Below are 16,512 nucleotides of genomic sequence, written 5' to 3' on the forward strand. Positions count from 1 at the left end.
AGCCGCGGCAGCCATCCCTGGCCCCTGCCACCTCTGCCTCTGCCTCTGCCTCTGCCAGAGTGTGCCGGACCTCAGTCACGATGAGCGAGACGGTAGTGGGTTTTCACTCATTTTGTTCAGCTTTTCCAAGGAATGTTATTGGAGGACTCATCATCGATCCAAGCACGCCGGACGCACCAACCGCGTCCACGCCCCTGGCCGGGCCCGGGCCCGACCGAGCTCATTTAGGGGGCGCTATGGCCACGCCAAATCCTGCATATCCTCCAACAACTGGCTTGGCACCCGTGCAGGTGGACAAACCAAGCTTACCGTCTTCGCCACGCCCCGGCCTGGGTCCCAGTCGCGAACACGGGGATGCCAACCAGAAAACAGGACCCCACGGCCTCAGCACAGGTGGGCACGCTCCAGGTCAGCCACCAGGCACGCCTCCCTCGCCCGCCACCTCGTCCTGAAGAGTGCACACAGATGACAAGCAACCATGAGAACAAAGGCCCCGGGCCACGGCTCTCCTCTCCCATGCCAGCATCCTGTAGGCTGAGTAAGATCCTCAATGCTCAGGATACACTCTCCTGCATCCCGATATACTCAGAGCTAATCCAGAATCGCACACCTGGGGCCTACGGCCACACACCCGGAGACCTTGCGCGCGCCATCTTGGGAGCATAGTTTGCTACAGGCCTCGCTTTCCGCACCTTGCAGTCATCGCCAGGGCTCTGCCTGCTGCAACATTCCACTTCCGCCTTGTTCCTGTCCTCCCCTCCACCCCGCTGCCCCCTGAGATAACGTATGCTGCACCCTCAGCCACTGGTCCCATCAGGAAAGGGAGCGCCAGGGCTAGGCAACCTCGTGCCTCCAAGTCATCCCAACCTTTTAAAAGAGGGCGCTTGGACACCTCCCACCGGTGTTGCCCCAGCAGGCCTGGCTCTTCCGAGCACCTGGCTCGGCTCAGCCCAGAACACCCAGCGGCCACACGCACATGGGCGGGACCACAGCCCAGCTGTGGGCATCGGCCGGGCCTAGGAATTCGCCCGTGAGGAGGACAAGTATGGGAAGCCCCGGCAGCCATCCCTGGCCCCTGCCACCTCTGCCTCTGCCTCTGCCTCTGCCAGAGTGTGCCGGACCTCAGTCACGATGAGCGAGACGGTAGTGGGTTTTCACTCATTTTGTTCAGCTTTTCCAAGGAATGTTATTGGAGGACTCATCATCGATCCAAGCACGCCGGACGCACCAACCGCGTCCACGCCCCGGGCCGGGTCGGGCCGGGCCGGGGCCCGAACGAGCACCGTCACGGGGACGGTACTTGCACACCAACCCTCACAGCCTCCAACAACTGGCTCGGCACGGGGGAGGTGGACAAGCCAAGCTTACCGTCTTCGCCACGCTCCGGCCTGGGTCCCAGTCGCGAACACGGGGATGCCAAACAACAAACAGGACCCCACGGCATCAGCACACGTGGGCACGCTCCACTCAGCCACCAGGCACGCCTCCCTCGCCCGCCACCTTGTCCTGAAGAGTGTACACAAGTGACAAGCAACCATGAGAACAATGGCCCGGTGCCAGGGCTCTCCCTTCCCATGCCAGCTTCCTGTCGGCTGAGTATACTCCCCAAGGCTCACCATACACTGTCCTGCATCCCCAATCCACAGGGAGCGGATCCACGATCCCGCACCCGGGGGCTACTTCCGCACACACGGGGAACCTGGGCCCGCCATCTTGGGAGCATAGTTTGCTGCAGGCCTCGCTTTCCGCACCTTCTAGGGTTCACCAGGGGTATGCCTGCTGCAATTTTCCCCATCCTCCTTCTACCTGTCCTCCCCTCCACCCTCCACACTCCACCCCGCTGCCCGATGCCAGAAGGTCTGCTACACCCTCACCCACTGGTCCTCTAACAAAGGGAGGGCCAGGGCTGGCCCTCTCCAGGCGACCTCATGCCTCCAAGTCATCCCAACCTTTTAAGGAGGGCGCTTGGACACCTCACACCTGTTGTTCTCCAGCAGGCCTGGCTCTGCTGAGCATGTGGTTCCGCTCAGCCAAGAACCCCCAGCGGCCCCACGCACACTGACGGGACCACAAACCCAGCCGTGGGCACCGGCCGCGCCTAGGAATTCGCCCGTGAGGAGGACAAGTATGGGAAGCCGCGGCAGCCATCCCTGGCCCCTGCCACCTCTGCCTCTGCCTCTGCCTCTGCCAGAGTGTGCCGGACCTCAGTCACGATGAGCGAGACGGTAGTGGGTTTTCACTCATTTTGTTCAGCTTTTCCAAGGAATGTTATTGGAGGACTCATCATCGATCCAAGCACGCCGGACGCACCAACCGCGTCCACGCCCCTGGCCGGGCCCGGGCCCGACCGAGCTCATTTAGGGGGCGCTATGGCCACGCCAAATCCTGCATATCCTCCAACAACTGGCTTGGCACCCGTGCAGGTGGACAAACCAAGCTTACCGTCTTCGCCACGCCCCGGCCTGGGTCCCAGTCGCGAACACGGGGATGCCAACCAGAAAACAGGACCCCACGGCCTCAGCACAGGTGGGCACGCTCCAGGTCAGCCACCAGGCACGCCTCCCTCGCCCGCCACCTCGTCCTGAAGAGTGCACACAGAAGACAAGCAACCATGAGAACAAAGGCCCCGGGCCACGGCTCTCCTCTCCCATGCCAGCATCCTGTAGGCTGAGTAAGATCCTCAATGCTCAGGATACACTCTCCTGCATCCCCGATATACTCAGAGCTAATCCAGAATCGCACACCTGGGGCCTACGGCCACACTCCCGGAGACCTTGCGCGCGCCATCTTGGTAGCATAGTTTGCTACAGGCCTCGCTTTCCGCACCTTGCAGTCATCGCCAGGGCTCTGCCTGCTGCAACATTCCACTTCCGCCTTGTTCCTGTCCTCCCCTCCACCCCGCTGCCCCCTGAGATAACGTATGCTGCACCCTCAGCCACTGGTCCCATCAGGAAAGCGAGCGCCAGGGCTAGGCAACCTCGTGCCTACAGGCAACCTCGTGCCTCCAAGTCATCCCAACCTTTTAAAAGAGGGCGCTTGGACACCTCCCACCGGTGTTGCCCCAGCAGGCCTGGCTCTTCCGAACACCTGACTCGGCTCAGCCCAGAACACCCAGCGGCCACACGCACATGGGCGGGACCACAGCCCAGCTGTGGGCATCGGCCGGGCCTAGGAATTCGCCCGTGAGGAGGACAAGTATGGGAAGCCCCGGCAGCCATCCCTGGCCCCTGCCACCTCTGCCTCTGCCTCTGCCTCTGCCAGAGTGTGCCGGACCTCAGTCACGATGAGCGAGACGGTAGTGGGTTTTCACTCATTTTGTTCAGCTTTTCCAAGGAATGTTATTGGAGGACTCATCATCGATCCAAGCACGCCGGACGCACCAACCGCGTCCACGCCCCTGGCCGGGCCCGGGCCCGACCGAGCTCATTTAGGGGGCGCTATGGCCACGCCAAATCCTGCATATCCTCCAACAACTGGCTTGGCACCCGTGCAGGTGGACAAACCAAGCTTACCGTCTTCGCCACGCCCCGGCCTGGGTCCCAGTCGCGAACACGGGGATGCCAACCAGAAAACAGGACCCCACGGCCTTAGCACAGGTGGGCACGCTCCAGGTCAGCCACCAGGCACGCCTCCCTCGCCCGCCACCTCGTCCTGAAGAGTGCACACAGAAGACAAGCAACCATGAGAACAAAGGCCCCGGGCCACGGCTCTCCTCTCCCATGCCAGCATCCTGTAGGCTGAGTAAGATCCTCAATGCTCAGGATACACTCTCCTGCATCCCCGATATACTCAGAGCTAATCCAGAATCGCACACCTGGGGCCTACGGCCACACTCCCGGAGACCTTGCGCGCGCCATCTTGGGAGCATAGTTTGCTACAGGCCTCGCTTTCCGCACCTTGCAGTCATCGCCAGGGCTCTGCCTGCTGCAACATTCCACTTCCGCCTTGTTCCTGTCCTCCCCTCCACCCCGCTGCCCCCTGAGATAACGTATGCTGCACCCTCAGCCACTGGTCCCATCAGGAAAGCGAGCGCCAGGGCTAGGCAACCTCGTGCCTACAGGCAACCTCGTGCCTCCAAGTCATCCCAACCTTTTAAAAGAGGGCGCTTGGACACCTCCCACCGGTGTTGCCCCAGCAGGCCTGGCTCTTCCGAGCACCTGACTCGGCTCAGCCCAGAACACCCAGCGGCCACACGCACATGGGCGGACCACAGCCCAGCTGTGGGCATCGGCCGGGCCTAGGAATTCGCCCGTGAGGAGGACAAGTATGGGAAGCCCCGGCAGCCATCCCTGGCCCCTGCCACCTCTGCCTCTGCCTCTGCCTCTGCCAGAGTGTGCCGGACCTCAGTCACGATGAGCGAGACGGTAGTGGGTTTTCACTCATTTTGTTCAGCTTTTCCAAGGAATGTTATTGGAGGACTCATCATCGATCCAAGCACGCCGGACGCACCAACCGCGTCCACGCCCCGGGCCGGGTCGGGCCGGGCCGGGGCCCGAACGAGCACCGTCACGGGGACGGTACTTGCACACCAACCCTCACAGCCTCCAACAACTGGCTCGGCATGGGGGAGGTGGACAAGCCAAGCTTACCGTCTTCGCCACGCTCCGGCCTGGGTCCCAGTCGCGAACACGGGGATGCCAAACAACAAACAGGACCCCACGGCATCAGCACACGTGGGCACGCTCCACTCAGCCACCAGGCACGCCTCCCTCGCCCGCCACCTTGTCCTGAAGAGTGTACACAAGTGACAAGCAACCATGAGAACAATGGCCCGGTGCCAGGGCTCTCCCTTCCCATGCCAGCTTCCTGTCGGCTGAGTATACTCCCCAAGGCTCACCGTACACTGTCCTGCATCCCCAATCCACAGGGAGCGGATCCACGATCCCGCACCCGGGGGCTACTTCCGCACACACGGGGAACCTGGGCCCGCCATCTTGGGAGCATAGTTTGCTGCAGGCCTCGCTTTCCGCACCTTCTAGGCTTCACCAGGGGTATGCCTGCTGCAATTTTCCCCATCCTCCTTCTACCTGTCCTCCCCTCCACCCTCCACACTCCACCCCGCTGCCCGATGCCAGAAGGTCTGGTACACCCTCACCCACTGGTCCTCTAACAAAGGGAGGGCCAGGGCTGGCCCTCTCCAGGCGACCTCATGCCTCCAAGTCATCCCAACCTTTTAAGGAGGGCGCTTGGACACCTCACACCTGTTGTTCTCCAGCAGGCCTGGCTCTGCTGAGCATGTGGTTCCGCTCAGCCAAGAACACCCAGCGGCCCCACGCACACTGACGGGACCACAAACCCAGCCGTGGGCACCGGCCGCGCCTAGGAATTCGCCCGTGAGGAGGACAAGTATGGGAAGCCGCGGCAGCCATCCCTGGCCCCTGCCACCTCTGCCTCTGCCTCTGCCTCTGCCAGAGTGTGCCGGACCTCAGTCACGATGAGCGAGACGGTAGTGGGTTTTCACTCATTTTGTTCAGCTTTTCCAAGGAATGTTATTGGAGGACTCATCATCGATCCAAGCACGCTGGACGCATCAACCGCGTCCACGCCCCTGGCCGGGCCCGGGCCCGACCGAGCTCATTTAGGGGGCGCTATGGCCACGCCAAATCCTGCATATCCTCCAACAACTGGCTTGGCACCCGTGCAGGTGGACAAACCAAGCTTACCGTCTTCGCCACGCCCCGGCCTGGGTCCCAGTCGCGAACACGGGGATGCCAACCAGAAAACAGGACCCCACGGCCTCAGCACAGGTGGGCACGCTCCAGGTCAGCCACCAGGCACGCCTCCCTCGCCCGCCACCTCGTCCTGAAGAGTGCACACAGAAGACAAGCAACCATGAGAACAAAGGCCCCGGGCCACGGCTCTCCTCTCCCATGCCAGCATCCTGTAGGCTGAGTAAGATCCTCAATGCTCAGGATACACTCTCCTGCATCCCCGATATACTCAGAGCTAATCCAGAATCGCACACCTGGGGCCTACGGCCACACACCCGGAGACCTTGCGCGCGCCATCTTGGGAGCATAGTTTGCTACAGGCCTCGCTTTCCGCACCTTGCAGTCATCGCCAGGGCTCTGCCTGCTGCAACATTCCACTTCCGCCTTGTTCCTGTCCTCCCCTCCACCCCGCTGCCCCCTGAGATAACGTATGCTGCACCCTCAGCCACTGGTCCCATCAGGAAAGCGAGCGCCAGGGCTAGGCAACCTCGTGCCTACAGGCAACCTCGTGCCTCCAAGTCATCCCAACCTTTTAAAAGAGGGCGCTTGGACACCTCCCACCGGTGTTGCCCCAGCAGGCCTGGCTCTTCCGAGCACCTGACTCGGCTCAGCCCAGAACACCCAGCGGCCACACGCACATGGGCGGGACCACAGCCCAGCTGTGGGCATCGGCCGGGCCTAGGAATTCGCCCGTGAGGAGGACAAGTATGGGAAGCCCCGGCAGCCATCCCTGGCCCCTGCCACCTCTGCCTCTGCCTCTGCCTCTGCCAGAGTGTGCCGGACCTCAGTCACGATGAGCGAGACGGTAGTGGGTTTTCACTCATTTTGTTCAGCTTTTCCAAGGAATGTTATTGGAGGACTCATCATCGATCCAAGCACGCCGGACGCACCAACCGCGTCCACGCCCCGGGCCGGGTCGGGCCGGGCCGGGGCCCGAACGAGCACCGTCACGGGGACGGTACTTGCACACCAACCCTCACAGCCTCCAACAACTGGCTCGGCACGGGGGAGGTGGACAAGCCAAGCTTACCGTCTTCGCCACGCTCCGGCCTGGGTCCCAGTCGCGAACACGGGGATGCCAAACAACAAACAGGACCCCACGGCATCAGCACACGTGGGCACGCTCCACTCAGCCACCAGGCACGCCTCCCTCGCCCGCCACCTTGTCCTGAAGAGTGTACACAAGTGACAAGCAACCATGAGAACAATGGCCCGGTGCCAGGGCTCTCCCTTCCCATGCCAGCTTCCTGTCGGCTGAGTATACTCCCCAAGGCTCACCGTACACTGTCCTGCATCCCCAATCCACAGGGAGCGGATCCACGATCCCGCACCCGGGGGCTACTTCCGCACACACGGGGAACCTGGGCCCGCCATCTTGGGAGCATAGTTTGCTGCAGGCCTCGCTTTCCGCACCTTCTAGGCTTCACCAGGGGTATGCCTGCTGCAATTTTCCCCATCCTCCTTCTACCTGTCCTCCCCTCAACCCTCCACACTCCACCCCGCTGCCCGATGCCAGAAGGTCTGCTACACCCTCACCCACTGGTCCTCTAACAAAGGGAGGGCCAGGGCTGGCCCTCTCCAGGCGACCTCATGCCTCCAAGTCATCCCAACCTTTTAAGGAAGGCGCTTGGACACCTCACACCTGTTGTTCTCCAGCAGGCCTGGCTCTGCTGAGCATGTGGTTCCGCTCAGCCAAGAACCCCCAGCGGCCCCACGCACACTGACGGGACCACAAACCCAGCCGTGGGCACCGGCCGCGCCTAGGAATTCGCCCGTGAGGAGGACAAGTATGGGAAGCCGCGGCAGCCATCCCTGGCCCCTGCCACCTCTGCCTCTGCCTCTGCCTCTGCCAGAGTGTGCCGGACCTCAGTCACGATGAGCGAGATGGTAGTGGGTTTTCACTCATTTTGTTCAGCTTTTCCAAGGAATGTTATTGGAGGACTCATCATCGATCCAAGCACGCCGGACGCACCAACCGCGTCCACGCCCCTGGCCGGGCCCGGGCCCGACCGAGCTCATTTAGGGGGCGCTATGGCCACGCCAAATCCTGCATATCCTCCAACAACTGGCTTGGCACCCGTGCAGGTGGACAAACCAAGCTTACCGTCTTCGCCACGCCCCGGCCTGGGTCCCAGTCGCGAACACGGGGATGCCAACCAGAAAACAGGACCCCACGGCCTCAGCACAGGTGGGCACGCTCCAGGTCAGCCACCAGGCACGCCTCCCTCGCCCGCCACCTCGTCCTGAAGAGTGCACACAGAAGACAAGCAACCATGAGAACAAAGGCCCCGGGCCACGGCTCTCCTCTCCCATGCCAGCATCCTGTAGGCTGAGTAAGATCCTCAATGCTCAGGATACACTCTCCTGCATCCCCGATATACTCAGAGCTAATCCAGAATCGCACACCTGGGGCCTACGGCCACACTCCCGGAGACCTTGCGCGCGGCCCATCTTGGGAGCATAGTTTGCTACAGGCCTCGCTTTCCGCACCTTGCAGTCATCGCCAGGGCTCTGCCTGCTGCAACATTCCACTTCCGCCTTGTTCCTGTCCTCCCCTCCACCCCGCTGCCCCCTGAGATAACGTATGCTGCACCCTCAGCCACTGGTCCCATCAGGAAAGGGAGCGCCAGGGCTAGGCAACCTCGTGCCTCCAAGTCATCCCAACCTTTTAAAAGAGGGCGCTTGGACACCTCCCACCGGTGTTGCCCCAGCAGGCCTGGCTCTTCCGAGCACCTGACTCGGCTCAGCCCAGAACACCCAGCGGCCACACGCACATGGGCGGGACCACAGCCCAGCTGTGGGCATCGGCCGGGCCTAGGAATTCGCCCGTGAGGAGGACAAGTATGGGAAGCCCCGGCAGCCATCCCTGGCCCCTGCCACCTCTGCCTCTGCCTCTGCCTCTGCCAGAGTGTGCCGGACCTCAGTCACGATGAGCGAGACGGTAGTGGGTTTTCACTCATTTTGTTCAGCTTTTCCAAGGAATGTTATTGGAGGACTCATCATCGATCCAAGCACGCCGGACGCACCAACCGCGTCCACGCCCCGGGCCGGGTCGGGCCGGGCCTGGGCCCGAACGAGCACCGTCACGGGGACGGTACTTGCACACCAACCCTCACAGCCTCCAACAACTGGCTCGGCACGGGGGAGGTGGACAAGCCAAGCTTACCGTCTTCGCCACGCTCCGGCCTGGGTCCCAGTCGCGAACACGGGGATGCCAAACAACAAACAGGACCCCACGGCATCAGCACACGTGGGCACGCTCCACTCAGCCACCAGGCACGCCTCCCTCGCCCGCCACCTTGTCCTGAAGAGTGTACATAAGTGACAAGCAACCATGAGAACAATGGCCCGGTGCCAGGGCTCTCCCTTCCCATGCCAGCTTCCTGTCGGCTGAGTATACTCCCCAAGGCTCACCATACACTGTCCTGCATCCCCAATCCACAGGGAGCGGATCCACGATCCCGCACCCGGGGGCTACTTCCGCACACACGGGGAACCTGGGCCCGCCATCTTGGGAGCATAGTTTGCTGCAGGCCTCGCTTTCCGCACCTTCTAGGCTTCACCAGGGGTATGCCTGCTGCAATTTTCCCCATCCTCCTTCTACCTGTCCTCCCCTCCACCCTCCACACTCCACCCCGCTGCCCGATGCCAGAAGGTCTGCTACACCCTCACCCACTGGTCCTCTAACAAAGGGAGGGCCAGGGCTGGCCCTCTCCAGGCGACCTCATGCCTCCAAGTCATCCCAACCTTTTAAGGAGGGCGCTTGGACACCTCACACCTGTTGTTCTCCAGCAGGCCTGGCTCTGCTGAGCATGTGGTTCCGCTCAGCCAAGAACACCCAGCGGCCCCACGCACACTGACGGGACCACAAACCCAGCCGTGGGCACCGGCCGCGCCTAGGAATTCGCCCGTGAGGAGGACAAGTATGGGAAGCCGCGGCAGCCATCCCTGGCCCCTGCCACCTCTGCCTCTGCCTCTGCCTCTGCCAGAGTGTGCCGGACCTCAGTCACGATGAGCGAGACGGTAGTGGGTTTTCACTCATTTTGTTCAGCTTTTCCAAGGAATGTTATTGGAGGACTCATCATCGATCCAAGCACGCCGGACGCACCAACCGCGTCCACGCCCCTGGCCGGGCCCGGACCCGACCGAGCTCATTTAGGGGGCGCTATGGCCATGCCAAATCCTGCATATCCTCCAACAACTGGCTTGGCACCCGTGCAGGTGGACAAACCAAGCTTACCGTCTTCGCCACGCCCCGGCCTGGGTCCCAGTCGCGAACACGGGGATGCCAACCAGAAAACAGGACCCCACGGCCTCAGCACAGGTGGGCACGCTCCAGGTCAGCCACCAGGCACGCCTCCCTCGCCCGCCACCTCGTCCTGAAGAGTGCACACAGAAGACAAGCAACCATGAGAACAAAGGCCCCGGGCCACGGCTCTCCTCTCCCATGCCAGCATCCTGTAGGCTGAGTAAGATCCTCAATGCTCAGGATACACTCTCCTGCATCCCCGATATACTCAGAGCTAATCCAGAATCGCACACCTGGGGCCTACGGCCACACTCCCGGAGACCTTGCGAGCGCCATCTTGGGAGCATAGTTTGCTACAGGCCTCGCTTTCCGCACCTTGCAGTCATCGCCAGGGCTCTGCCTGCTGCAACATTCCACTTCCGCCTTGTTCCTGTCCTCCCCTCCACCCCGCTGCCCCCTGAGATAACGTATGCTGCACCCTCAGCCACTGGTCCCATCAGGAAAGGGAGCGCCAGGGCTAGGCAACCTCGTGCCTACAGGCAACCTCGTGCCTCCAAGTCATCCCAACCTTTTAAAAGAGGGCGCTTGGACACCTCCCACCGGTGTTGCCCCAGCAGGCCTGGCTCTTCCGAGCACCTGACTCGGCTCAGCCCAGAACACCCAGCGGCCACACGCACATGGGCGGGACCACAGCCCAGCTGTGGGCATCGGCCGGGCCTAGGAATTCGCCCGTGAGGAGGACAAGTATGGGAAGCCCCGGCAGCCATCCCTGGCCCCTGTCACCTCTGCCTCTTCTGCCTCTGCCAGAGTGTGCCGGACCTCAGTCACGATGAGCGAGACGGTAGTGGGTTTTCACTCATTTTGTTCAGCTTTTCCAAGGAATGTTATTGGAGGACTCATCATCGATCCAAGCACGCCGGACGCACCAACCGCGTCCACGCCCCTGGCCGGGCCCGGGCCCGACCGAGCTCATTTAGGGGGCGCTATGGCCACGCCAAATCCTGCATATCCTCCAACAACTGGCTTGGCACCCGTGCAGGTGGACAAACCAAGCTTACCGTCTTCGCCACGCCCCGGCCTGGGTCCCAGTCGCGAACACGGGGATGCCAAACAACAAACAGGACCCCACGGCATCAGCACACGTGGGCACGCTCCAGGTCAGCCACCAGGCACGCCTCCCTCGCCCGCCACCTCGTCCTGAAGAGTGCACACAGAAGACAAGCAACCATGAGAACAAAGGCCCCGGGCCACGGCTCTCCTCTCCCATGCCAGCATCCTGTAGGCTGAGTAAGATCCTCAATGCTCAGGATACACTCTCCTGCATCCCCGATATACTCAGAGCTAATCCAGAATCGCACACCTGGGGCCTACGGCCACACTCCCGGAGACCTTGCGCGCGCCATCTTGGGAGCATAGTTTGCTACAGGCCTCGCTTTCCGCACCTTGCAGTCATCGCCAGGGCTCTGCCTGCTGCAACATTCCAATTCCGCCTTGTTCCTGTCCTCCCCTCCACCCCGCTGCCCCCTGAGATAACGTATGCTGCACCCTCAGCCGCTGGTCCCATCAGGAAAGCGAGCGCCAGGGCTAGGCAACCTCGTGCCTCCAAGTCATCCCAACCTTTTAAAAGAGGGCGCTTGGACACCTCCCACCGGTGTTGCCCCAGCAGGCCTGGCTCTTCCGAGCACCTGACTCGGCTCAGCCCAGAACACCCAGCGGCCACACGCACATGGGCGGGACCACAGCCCAGCTGTGGGCATCGGCCGGGCCTAGGAATTCGCCCGTGAGGAGGACAAGTATGGGAAGCCCCGGCAGCCATCCCTGGCCCCTGCCACCTCTGCCTCTGCCTCTGCCTCTGCCAGAGTGTGCCGGACCTCAGTCACGATGAGCGAGACGGTAGTGGGTTTTCACTCATTTTGTTCAGCTTTTCCAAGGAATGTTATTGGAGGACTCATCATCGATCCAAGCACGCCGGACGCACCAACCGCGTCCACGCCCCTGGCCGGGCCCGGGCCCGACCGAGCTCATTTAGGGGGCGCTATGGCCACGCCAAATCCTGCATATCCTCCAACAACTGGCTTGGCACCCGTGCAGGTGGACAAACCAAGCTTACCGTCTTCGCCACGCCCCGGCCTGGGTCCCAGTCGCGAACACGGGGATGCCAACCAGAAAACAGGACCCCACGGCCTCAGCACAGGTGGGCACGCTCCAGGTCAGCCACCAGGCACGCCTCCCTCGCCCGCCACCTCGTCCTGAAGAGTGCACACAGATGACAAGCAACCATGAGAACAAAGGCCCCGGGCCACGGCTCTCCTCTCCCATGCCAGCATCCTGTAGGCTGAGTAAGATCCTCAATGCTCAGGATACACTCTCCTGCATCCCGATATACTCAGAGCTAATCCAGAATCGCACACCTGGGGCCTACGGCCACACACCCGGAGACCTTGCGCGCGCCATCTTGGGAGCATAGTTTGCTACAGGCCTCGCTTTCCGCACCTTGCAGTCATCGCCAGGGCTCTGCCTGCTGCAACATTCCACTTCCGCCTTGTTCCTGTCCTCCCCTCCACCCCGCTGCCCCCTGAGATAACGTATGCTGCACCCTCAGCCACTGGTCCCATCAGGAAAGGGAGCGCCAGGGCTAGGCAACCTCGTGCCTCCAAGTCATCCCAACCTTTTAAAAGAGGGCGCTTGGACACCTCCCACCGGTGTTGCCCCAGCAGGCCTGGCTCTTCCGAGCACCTGACTCGGCTCAGCCCAGAACACCCAGCGGCCACACGCACATGGGCGGGACCACAGCCCAGCTGTGGGCATCGGCCGGGCCTAGGAATTCGCCCGTGAGGAGGACAAGTATGGGAAGCCCCGGCAGCCATCCCTGGCCCCTGCCACCTCTGCCTCTGCCTCTGCCTCTGCCAGAGTGTGCCGGACCTCAGTCACGATGAGCGAGACGGTAGTGGGTTTTCACTCATTTTGTTCAGCTTTTCCAAGGAATGTTATTGGAGGACTCATCATCGATCCAAGCACGCTGGACGCACCAACCGCGTCCACGCCCCGGGCCGGGTCGGGCCGGGCCGGGGCCCGAACGAGCACCGTCACGGGGACGGTACTTGCACACCAACCCTCACAGCCTCCAACAACTGGCTCGGCACGGGGGAGGTGGACAAGCCAAGCTTACCGTCTTCGCCACGCTCCGGCCTGGGTCCCAGTCGCGAACACGGGGATGCCAAACAACAAACAGGACCCCACGGCATCAGCACACGTGGGCACGCTCCACTCAGCCACCAGGCACGCCTCCCTCGCCCGCCACCTTGTCCTGAAGAGTGTACACAAGTGACAAGCAACCATGAGAACAATGGCCCGGTGCCAGGGCTCTCCCTTCCCATGCCAGCTTCCTGTCGGCTGAGTATACTCCCCAAGGCTCACCGTACACTGTCCTGCATCCCCAATCCACAGGGAGCGGATCCACCATCCCGCACCCGGGGGCTACTTCCGCACACACGGGGAACCTGGGCCCGCCATCTTGGGAGCATAGTTTGCTGCAGGCCTCGCTTTCCGCACCTTCTAGGCTTCACCAGGGGTATGCCTGCTGCAATTTTCCCCATCCTCCTTCTACCTGTCCTCCCCTCCACCCTCCACACTCCACCCCGCTGCCCGATGCCAGAAGGTCTGCTACACCCTCATCCACTGGTCCTCTAACAAAGGGAGGGCCAGGGCTGGCCCTCTCCAGGCGACCTCATGCCTCCAAGTCATCCCAACCTTTTAAGGAGGGCGCTTGTACACCTCACACCTGTTGTTCTCCAGCAGGCCTGGCTCTGCTGAGCATGTGGTTCCGCTCAGCCAAGAACCCCCAGCGGCCCCACGCACACTGACGGGACCACAAACCCAGCCGTGGGCACCGGCCGCGCCTAGGAATTCGCCCGTGAGGAGGACAAGTATGGGAAGCCGCGGCAGCCATCCCTGGCCCCTGCCACCTCTGCCTCTGCCTCTGCCTCTGCCAGAGTGTGCCGGACCTCAGTCACGATGAGCGAGACGGTAGTGGGTTTTCACTCATTTTGTTCAGCTTTTCCAAGGAATGTTATTGGAGGACTCATCATCGATCCAAGCACGCCGGACGCACCAACCGCGTCCACGCCCCTGGCCGGGCCCGGGCCCGACCGAGCTCATTTAGGGGGCGCTATGGCCACGCCAAATCCTGCATATCCTCCAACAACTGGCTTGGCACCCGTGCAGGTGGACAAACCAAGCTTACCGTCTTCGCCACGCCCCGGCCTGGGTCCCAGTCGCGAACACGGGGATGCCAACCAGAAAACAGGACCCCACGGCCTCAGCACAGGTGGGCACGCTCCAGGTCAGCCACCAGGCACGCCTCCCTCGCCCGCCACCTCGTCCTGAAGAGTGCACACAGAAGACAAGCAACCATGAGAACAAAGGCCCCGGGCCACGGCTCTCCTCTCCCATGCCAGCATCCTGTAGGCTGAGTAAGATCCTCAATGCTCAGGATACACTCTCCTGCATCCCCGATATACTCAGAGCTAATCCAGAATCGCACACCTGGGGCCTACGGCCACACTCCCGGAGACCTTGCGCGCGCCATCTTGGGAGCATAGTTTGCTACAGGCCTCGCTTTCCGCACCTTGCAGTCATCGCCAGGGCTCTGCCTGCTGCAACATTCCACTTCCGCCTTGTTCCTGTCCTCCCCTCCACCCCGCTGCCCCCTGAGATAACGTATGCTGCACCCTCAGCCACTGGTCCCATCAGGAAAGGGAGCGCCAGGGCTAGGCAACCTCGTGCCTCCAAGTCATCCCAACCTTTTAAAAGAGGGCGCTTGGACACCTCCCACCGGTGTTGCCCCAGCAGGCCTGGCTCTTCCGAGCACCTGACTCGGCTCAGCCCAGAACACCCAGCGGCCACACGCACATGGGCGGGACCACAGCCCAGCTGTGGGCATCGGCCGGGCCTAGGAATTCGCCCGTGAGGAGGACAAGTATGGGAAGCCCCGGCAGCCATCCCTGGCCCCTGCCACCTCTGCCTCTGCCTCTGCCTCTGCCAGAGTGTGCCGGACCTCAGTCACGATGAGCGAGACGGTAGTGGGTTTTCACTCATTTTGTTCAGCTTTTCCAAGGAATGTTATTGGAGGACTCATCATCGATCCAAGCACGCCGGACGCACCAACCGCGTCCACGCCCCGGGCCGGGTCGGGCCGGGCCGGGGCCCGAACGAGCACCGTCACGGGGACGGTACTTGCACACCAACCCTCACAGCCTCCAACAACTGGCTCGGCACGGGGGAGGTGGACAAGCCAAGCTTACCGTCTTCGCCACGCTCCGGCCTGGGTCCCAGTCGCGAACACGGGGATGCCAAACAACAAACAGGACCCCACGGCATCAGCACACGTGGGCACGCTCCACTCAGCCACCAGGCACGCCTCCCTCGCCCGCCACCTTGTCCTGAAGAGTGTACACAAGTGACAAGCAACCATGAGAACAATGGCCCGGTGCCAGGGCTCTCCCTTCCCATGCCAGCTTCCTGTCGGCTGAGTATACTCCCCAAGGCTCACCATACACTGTCCTGCATCCCCAATCCACAGGGAGCGGATCCACGATCCCGCACCCGGGGGCTACTTCCGCACACACGGGGAACCTGGGCCCGCCATCTTGGGAGCATAGTTTGCTGCAGGCCTCGCTTTCCGCACCTTCTAGGCTTCACCAGGGGTATGCCTGCTGCAATTTTCCCCATCCTCCTTCTACCTGTCCTCCCCTCCACCCTCCACACTCCACCCCGCTGCCCGATGCCAGAAGGTCTGCTACACCCTCACCCACTGGTCCTCTAACAAAGGGAGGGCCAGGGCTGGCCCTCTCCAGGCGACCTCATGCCTCCAAGTCATCCCAACCTTTTAAGGAGGGCGCTTGGACACCTCACACCTGTTGTTCTCCAGCAGGCCTGGCTCTGCTGAGCATGTGGTTCCGCTCAGCCAAGAACACCCAGCGGCCCCACGCACACTGACGGGACCACAAACCCAGCCGTGGGCACCGGCCGCGCCTAGGAATTCGCCCGTGAGGAGGACAAGTATGGGAAGCCGCGGCAGCCATCCCTGGCCCCTGCCACCTCTGCCTCTGCCTCTGCCTCTGCCAGAGTGTGCCGGACCTCAGTCACGATGAGCGAGACGGTAGTGGGTTTTCACTCATTTTGTTCAGCTTTTCCAAGGAATGTTATTGGAGGACTCATCATCGATCCAAGCACGCCGGACGCACCAACCGCGTCCACGCCCCTGGCCGGGCCCGGGCCCGACCGAGCTCATTTAGGGGGCGCTATGGCCACGCCAAATCCTGCATATCCTCCAACAACTGGCTTGGCACCCGTGCAGGTGGACAAACCAAGCTTACCGTCTTCGCCACGCCCCGGCCTGGGTCCCAGTCGCGAACACGGGGATGCCAACCAGAAAACAGGACCCCACGGCCTCAGCACAGGTGGGCACGCTCCAGGTCAGCCACCAGGCACGCCTCCCTCGCCCGCCACCTCGTCCTGAAGAGTGCACACAGAAGACAAGCAACCATGAGA

At 62.3% G+C, this 16,512-nt stretch overlaps 16 non-coding genes across 16 annotated transcripts; all 16 read right to left on the reverse strand.

The window, feature by feature from the left end:
• Positions 1-66: 66 nt before the first annotated feature.
• Positions 67-160, reverse strand: LOC144372956 (small nucleolar RNA SNORD116). The gene has a single exon (XR_013432766.1). It is a non-coding gene; the product is annotated as a small nucleolar RNA SNORD116 (small nucleolar RNA).
• Positions 161-1,117: 957 nt separating this feature from the next.
• LOC144372970 (small nucleolar RNA SNORD116) lies at positions 1,118-1,211 on the reverse strand. Its single transcript, XR_013432780.1, has one exon. It is a non-coding gene; the product is annotated as a small nucleolar RNA SNORD116 (small nucleolar RNA).
• Positions 1,212-2,199: 988 nt separating this feature from the next.
• Positions 2,200-2,293, reverse strand: LOC144372981 (small nucleolar RNA SNORD116). Its single transcript, XR_013432791.1, has one exon. It is a non-coding gene; the product is annotated as a small nucleolar RNA SNORD116 (small nucleolar RNA).
• A 976-nt stretch (positions 2,294-3,269) lies between these two features.
• LOC144372992 (small nucleolar RNA SNORD116) lies at positions 3,270-3,363 on the reverse strand. The gene has a single exon (XR_013432802.1). It is a non-coding gene; the product is annotated as a small nucleolar RNA SNORD116 (small nucleolar RNA).
• Positions 3,364-4,338: 975 nt separating this feature from the next.
• LOC144373003 (small nucleolar RNA SNORD116) lies at positions 4,339-4,432 on the reverse strand. The gene has a single exon (XR_013432813.1). It is a non-coding gene; the product is annotated as a small nucleolar RNA SNORD116 (small nucleolar RNA).
• Positions 4,433-5,420: 988 nt separating this feature from the next.
• LOC144372960 (small nucleolar RNA SNORD116) lies at positions 5,421-5,514 on the reverse strand. Its single transcript, XR_013432770.1, has one exon. It is a non-coding gene; the product is annotated as a small nucleolar RNA SNORD116 (small nucleolar RNA).
• Positions 5,515-6,490: 976 nt separating this feature from the next.
• LOC144372961 (small nucleolar RNA SNORD116) lies at positions 6,491-6,584 on the reverse strand. The gene has a single exon (XR_013432771.1). It is a non-coding gene; the product is annotated as a small nucleolar RNA SNORD116 (small nucleolar RNA).
• A 988-nt stretch (positions 6,585-7,572) lies between these two features.
• LOC144373006 (small nucleolar RNA SNORD116) lies at positions 7,573-7,666 on the reverse strand. Its single transcript, XR_013432816.1, has one exon. It is a non-coding gene; the product is annotated as a small nucleolar RNA SNORD116 (small nucleolar RNA).
• Positions 7,667-8,626: 960 nt separating this feature from the next.
• On the reverse strand, positions 8,627-8,720 carry LOC144372962 (small nucleolar RNA SNORD116). Its single transcript, XR_013432772.1, has one exon. It is a non-coding gene; the product is annotated as a small nucleolar RNA SNORD116 (small nucleolar RNA).
• Positions 8,721-9,708: 988 nt separating this feature from the next.
• On the reverse strand, positions 9,709-9,802 carry LOC144372963 (small nucleolar RNA SNORD116). The gene has a single exon (XR_013432773.1). It is a non-coding gene; the product is annotated as a small nucleolar RNA SNORD116 (small nucleolar RNA).
• Positions 9,803-10,775: 973 nt separating this feature from the next.
• LOC144372964 (small nucleolar RNA SNORD116) lies at positions 10,776-10,869 on the reverse strand. Its single transcript, XR_013432774.1, has one exon. It is a non-coding gene; the product is annotated as a small nucleolar RNA SNORD116 (small nucleolar RNA).
• A 958-nt stretch (positions 10,870-11,827) lies between these two features.
• LOC144372965 (small nucleolar RNA SNORD116) lies at positions 11,828-11,921 on the reverse strand. Its single transcript, XR_013432775.1, has one exon. It is a non-coding gene; the product is annotated as a small nucleolar RNA SNORD116 (small nucleolar RNA).
• A 957-nt stretch (positions 11,922-12,878) lies between these two features.
• On the reverse strand, positions 12,879-12,972 carry LOC144372966 (small nucleolar RNA SNORD116). The gene has a single exon (XR_013432776.1). It is a non-coding gene; the product is annotated as a small nucleolar RNA SNORD116 (small nucleolar RNA).
• A 988-nt stretch (positions 12,973-13,960) lies between these two features.
• On the reverse strand, positions 13,961-14,054 carry LOC144372967 (small nucleolar RNA SNORD116). The gene has a single exon (XR_013432777.1). It is a non-coding gene; the product is annotated as a small nucleolar RNA SNORD116 (small nucleolar RNA).
• A 958-nt stretch (positions 14,055-15,012) lies between these two features.
• LOC144372968 (small nucleolar RNA SNORD116) lies at positions 15,013-15,106 on the reverse strand. The gene has a single exon (XR_013432778.1). It is a non-coding gene; the product is annotated as a small nucleolar RNA SNORD116 (small nucleolar RNA).
• Positions 15,107-16,094: 988 nt separating this feature from the next.
• LOC144372969 (small nucleolar RNA SNORD116) lies at positions 16,095-16,188 on the reverse strand. Its single transcript, XR_013432779.1, has one exon. It is a non-coding gene; the product is annotated as a small nucleolar RNA SNORD116 (small nucleolar RNA).
• Positions 16,189-16,512: the final 324 nt, after the last annotated feature.

The sequence above is a fragment of the Ictidomys tridecemlineatus genome, unplaced genomic scaffold, assembly GCF_052094955.1.
Source record: "Ictidomys tridecemlineatus isolate mIctTri1 unplaced genomic scaffold, mIctTri1.hap1 Scaffold_2031, whole genome shotgun sequence".
Lineage (NCBI taxonomy): Eukaryota > Metazoa > Chordata > Mammalia > Rodentia > Sciuridae > Ictidomys > Ictidomys tridecemlineatus.